Raw genomic sequence first — 6,454 nt, forward strand, 5'->3', positions numbered from 1 at the left:
TTGGATTTGCAGGGTGAAATAACTTTTTTTTTTAACTATAGTATGTTAATAACCTATGGTAAAATGAATCATAAAGATGTGCATTGCTCACTGAATGAGTGAATGAATCAGAGAGTGAATTAATGAATTAATTAGTGAATGAAAGAAAGACAGTAAAAGCGATTTCTTAAGGCTTACTGCCACGCTTTTAGACACCACATTTCTAATTGTGTTAGTAGCTACTGATAAACAGCAAGGAAGAAAGATTAGAATAACTCTAAAGCAAAACAGGCTTGACATTTTAGAGCACAAAGTAGTCATGTTAATGTTGGCCTAAAATAAGTCTTTTAACATTGAAATATAGACTTGCTCAGGTATTTAACATGCAAAAATTGTGTATCAGAAACTTAGTCTATTAGTTCTGAAAAGTGTATGTGTGTACATGCGTCATATATGTGGAAGGAACCAGAATTAAATGAAATGTTTTCCAGAGAAATTCTAATGTTTAATATTATAGTTCAGATAGCAGGTAATATCTACTTTCTTAATGCTGCCTTTAGGGACTAGTTTGCTTCATATAGCTCACCTGTGAGAAAGTGAACATCTTTGAATATCTTAAAATGGGCATGTTGTTATTTATTTTCCTGTTCTTGAAACAATATCCTAGCCATGTAACTGTGAGTTAGAGATCATAAAAATTTATCCATTTGTATTATTTATTTGTATTATTTAAATGATTTAACTAATATTGTATGTTAAAAAGACTATCAGACTGCTTGAGATTTTAATATCCTTTTTTAATAGTTTAATGTTACTGGTATAGATCTGTCTATATCTTTAATATTTTATCCATTGCTATATCTGGGTAAATCTATTTATCTTCATTCTACTTTTCACACATAAACCAAGCTGCCTTCACATGTGAGAAAATGACAGCATCAATATTATAGTCATATACTCAGAAAGGATTTCTGATTTTAAGCATTATTTTCTCATGAGAAGTTATTAAAAAATAAATCCCCTGTTTAAGAATAAAGAAGAACTTTCAAAATGCAAAAGTTCCTCATAGTTCATTTTGCAGTTTTGGTTTTAGGTTTCAGTTTTCCATGAATAATATGTTAAACTCTCTTGTGCTATACAGAAAAGAACAATGTATCAAAGATACAAACATGAATACGGTAAAATGTAAACTAGTGAAAATTGTAAGCGAAATCACATTTGGAGTTAATAAAGACCAAGAGCAGTTCTTTATTCAATGTTAACAAAAAAAAAAAGAGCATAGAAAATGTCAGCCCCATTGATCCCTGGATGAATGCCATACATTCAACATATTGCTAACTTTCTTATACACTCTAATAATTCTGCTATCCTAACATACTAATTAACAGTAATTATCTAATTGTAGTTCATAAAAGTCTTTAAAATGATGATGTTAAGTGCCTGGATGTCATTAGCCCCTTTTCAACCTATTTATTGCACCTTTTATAGCTAGACACAAAAGAGGTAAGGAAATGTTTTTAAATGTTTTTAAATTTTCAAAGATTTCAGGAATAGGAACACTACTATTATCTTTAACTAAGATTCTTCATATTACATTTCATAAAAAAATAGTGAATTTTTTCAAAGCCTCATTAAAATGGTAGGCAATCTTCAACAGGGAATATACCACATTATCAATTTATCCATATTTATTATAAATGCCATGTATAGATATAATTAAAAAACAACTTTACTTTGCACTAATTCAAATTATTAGTTTCTTTTATTAAAAAGAATGAAGAAATTTATATTTCTAAACTTATTTAACATGCAAAGAATTTGCTTAGCTTTTACTCATCAAAACTACATAACAAATTATCATTCCTCTTTGGATCTGTCTTCCCTAAATCTTTCTATAAGACACCTGACTATATCTCTGCATTTTTAAATCTTAGCTGAAGAAAGAAAAGATCTCCTTGAAATATAAAAGCTGTTTTAAGGGCAGTAGGAGTTTGGACATTACTGAAGGTCATAGTATCACTGAAATGAGCATCTACTTCCTATTAAAATGATAATCAAATGTCTTGAATGCAGCTCTTCTTCTTTACTAGAAAGTAAGAAGCACTTGCATTTCCAAAATCTAACTCCTGCTATTCTAATTTGATTGATAGAGGGAGAACTGAATTTATTATTTTTTTTCTTATCTGATTCGGTCCCCAATCTCTTTTCCTGTTAATAAGCCCAAAGTAGGAACTATGTGCATGTTTGTGTGTGCACATTTGTATGTGTATTCATTAAGTTACTCTTACAAAATGGTTCAAACTTATGAGAAGGGCTTGCTGCCATGTTTTTGATGACTGCATTCAGACAATGGATGACAAGGCATAATGAGAACATTCCTGACATAATAGCAACCCCAGCTGTCATTGCTTTAGGGCAAGAGTCCTGCAAGGGTAGAACCCTAGTGATCTGTTGATACTACAAGGGAGATTAGATTTAGGAGAGATCAATATAACAATTCTGTTCCACAAATTTTATTATTATCCTTCCACCAGCTGAGCTGAAATGTAGTATCTGGCTGATTCATTACATGGCTGTGTACTCAAACACAGGTTACCAGACAGAGTGTGTAATACATACAGAGGATGCTAACCTTAATCACCTTAACCACCTAAGTAAATTCCATATCTCTTATTCATGCTTTCTTTAGCTTCCACACTTATTCTATGTAGATCTGCCATTTGTATTCCAAATCCTTTATGGTTTAACTTAGATAAGACAGAGATAGTAAATAGCCATTCTGTTTTTTTTAATTTTACCAGTGAAGTTGCACCTCTGAAAAGAATTGGATAGGGTTGAATATTGTGAGCAAGAGTGTATATGACATAGTCCTTATCAAGTTGAAAGATTCTCCTATATTCCTAGTTTACTGGATTTTAAATATTGGAATACAGTCTTTCATCAGATGTGTCTTTTGCTAATAATTTCTCCCAATCTGTGCTTCCCTTTTCATTTTCTTTACATTAACTTTGCATATAAGTTTTAATTTTAAAGAAGTCCAGCTCATCAATTATTTCTTTCATTTATCATGCCTTTGGTGCTGTATCTAAAAATCATCGCCATACCCAAGGTCATCTAATTTTTCTCTGATATTATCTTCTAGGAGTTTTACAGTTTTGTGTTTTATTGTAAGTCTGTGACCAATTTTGAGTCATTTAAAGACTTTAGTTCCTAATTCATTGTCACTGACTCAACACTACTCCTGTCATCAGTTTTAGTCATTTCAGTATACTCATAAATCACCTGAACATGAAAATGATAGAGGGTAACTTCCTTTCTTGCAATGACCTTGTCTCATACATATTTCAAATGTCCATTTCTCTAATGTCATAAAAATATTTTGTTATCACTGATAACTGTGACATGACTAAAAATCACAATTTTAAGCAACTCAAACCACCATTTTTTTCTTTTTTCCTGATATAATTCAGAACCTCCAAATCAAGACTATTTTGACATCACCAGGACCCATACTCCATTGACCATTTTTTCAATGTCTCTTAAAGACTTATGCTCACTTCTTTTACATATACCCTAGTATGTCATATATCTTTCTCAGTTCCTTTTAAGTACTTGGCTAAATAAATATCATTATTAATTTTAATTTTACTTTTCCAGTTTATTTACTCTTGCAGCTGAACAGGGACAGAGAAAACAAAACAAAAACAAAAACAAAAACAACAAAAAAAAAACACCCTCCCCCCACCAAAAAAAAACCATGTGGACTGTCCTTCCTGTTATTTCTTCCATTTAAAAAAAAGAAAAAATGTCCCTTCTTTAAGCTAGGATCCTATTTATCTACTTTTTTTACATGATAAACTCTTAGAAATAGTTACTAATAGTCACTGTCTTAATTTCTTAAGTCTTTTTGAATCTCCAAGTAGATTTTCACAACAGCCCTAGTCTCTCTTCCCTACATCGCCCTACTGAAACACCTTTAATGTTTCCCTGACCTACAGAGTGCTAAATCTGATGGTGAAATCTCAATCTTCTTTCAGAACAAAATCCTTACAAAATAGGCAAATAGTGGTTTCCTAGATCTGGCTCACTATAAATTTTCTAATCTCATTTTCTACTACTCCTATTACTCTCCTCGTAAATCTACTTCAATCAGTCTTTTTTATTTTTCTTCAAATCCGTCAAGCATGCTCCCATACCAGAACACTGGCACTTGATGTCACTCTGCCCCCAGCATTTCTCCTCTTCTTACCCTAAAATGCTTCTGTCAATTTACTTTTCAACAAGCCATGTTGTTTGATGAAGAGAATTTACTTTCTGCGTATCCACATTTACAATCCTTTCATCTGTAATTAGGATTTTTATATCCTGTATATGGTCTTTCCTGTCTCAAGTTTATATAGATTTCCTCATAATTTATATTCTAAAATTTCTATTATTATTTCACATTTTGTTTTACAAGCCACTTTGATTTAATTGTGGTGTAAGGTATGAATCAGGGTTAAGTTTTCATCTATTTGGATTTCCAATCATCTCAATACTATTTATTGAAAAGATAATTTTTTTCTAACATTCCTCGCTTCCATCTAAATACTCTACTCCACATTACTCAAAAGCAGCTCTACTGCTATTTTCGAACTACAAAATTCTTCATATGCAGGGGGAATTGTGTGTGGATTTTTAGTATGCTCAGCAACATCTTTGGCCATTACCCACTAGACCCCATAAAGCCACCTTAAATAGTTCCTCACACTGTGCTCATGCCATTAGTTGGACACCCAGTCTACTTTGTCTTATTTTACTTCTGAGTTTTGGAGATTATATTTTAATTCAATTTTGTTTTATAATTATAAAAAATATTTTCTAGTTTGGAAGTCAAATCCAGCAGACATCAGCTATCCATAGAAATCTAAATGCTATTTCTGAGTCCTCCATTTTCTTTTCTTCTCCAAGAGCTATCAATTTGTTTTATTAACCTTATGTTTTTGTCCATACGTTACTACGTAGTAAAATGTATTCATTTTCTCTCTTTGTAGTTATAACTTTTAGTATTTAGGAGGGTTTATATTTTTGTTCTTATGTTTCTATCTATGTTGTTACCTATATATTATCTTTATATCCTCTTTATTTTCAGATTTTGTTCTAGGTACAATAATAGGTTAGCCAATGACCAATTTTTTTCCTCCTCTTTGCTAGTATCTAATTTACTGTTTACTTTCAATTAATACATAGGGTTGAGAACAAGATGACTGTACTTTTCATATATTCTCCAAATTATTTCCTCGTTTTTTGAAACTTATTTTGTCACAAATTCAAAAGTACAAGTACCTTCATATTTTTGACAGTTGAAATGCATCTAACTGGGCATATAGCCACTATATACTATATCTTTTTACACGTTACTATTATCTATCTTTAGTTCTCATTTACATAGAGAACATGTATATTTAATGTTCACCATTAATTCTTATGTTGTTGCCAGTCTAGCCATCTTGATTAAATGAAGTGTGTTTTTTAGATTTCTTGAGGACAATAAATCAATATTTCAAAAGGCCTTGCATGTTCCTAAAAGTTTGACTGAGACATTTATACTTGAAGGTCACCTTAATGGATATAAAATCCTTGGCCCACATTTTTTTCTCTTTATGTATCTTAATTATTTTACTCCTTTGACTTTTGGTATAAAGTATTGCTGTTACAGCCCACTAATAATCTCATTTTTTCTTATTATAACAAAATAAAAACTTGTAACTTGAGCTACTCCTCCCTCCCATAATTTAATTTTTTTAAAATTTTTTCAATTATCCAAAAATTTAAAAAATTTTAATTTTTCTTTAAAGTCCAAAGTGTTGGCCACTGTACATTGATGTTCTCAGGGTTTTGGAATTCCTTTCAATTTGTGGTTCCACCCTCTGTCTCTACTTTTTTCTTTTCTTTTCCTTTTTATATTAATGACAGAAGATTTTTCTTTAAATGCTAGCTTTTAACATTCATCTTATTCCACTGTTTTAGTTTTATATTTCATGGACTCCTATTATATGCATGCATATGTATATCAGAAGGAATCTCTTAAAACTTTTAATCTCTTAATTGCTTTTTTTTACTTTAAAAAAATTTTTTTATACCTTTAAATTTTTTACAGCTGGATATTATAAGCTCTTGTGTTCCTTCCAGTTCACTTATTTCTGAAAGTATGTGTGCATATGTGTATGTATATGGATATATGTGTATACGTGTTTGAAAAGATATATATAGGGAAATATTCTCAATAGAATGAATAGATATATCATCTATTCAATTCTAAATGTGTAATACATATTTTCAGAAATTATATGTGCATATATTTATATTCAATATGTATATAAACCCATATTTTCAGAAATAAAGAATCCACTCTCATTGTCTTTTGTGTCTTTTTTAATATCTCCAGTTCCTCCATTCACCCAATAGCTAAGTATTTCCAGTATTTCTCATTGCG

Source organism: Pteropus vampyrus, unplaced genomic scaffold, assembly GCF_000151845.1.
Source record: "Pteropus vampyrus isolate Shadow unplaced genomic scaffold, Pvam_2.0 Scaffold2, whole genome shotgun sequence".
Classification (NCBI taxonomy): domain Eukaryota; kingdom Metazoa; phylum Chordata; class Mammalia; order Chiroptera; family Pteropodidae; genus Pteropus; species Pteropus vampyrus.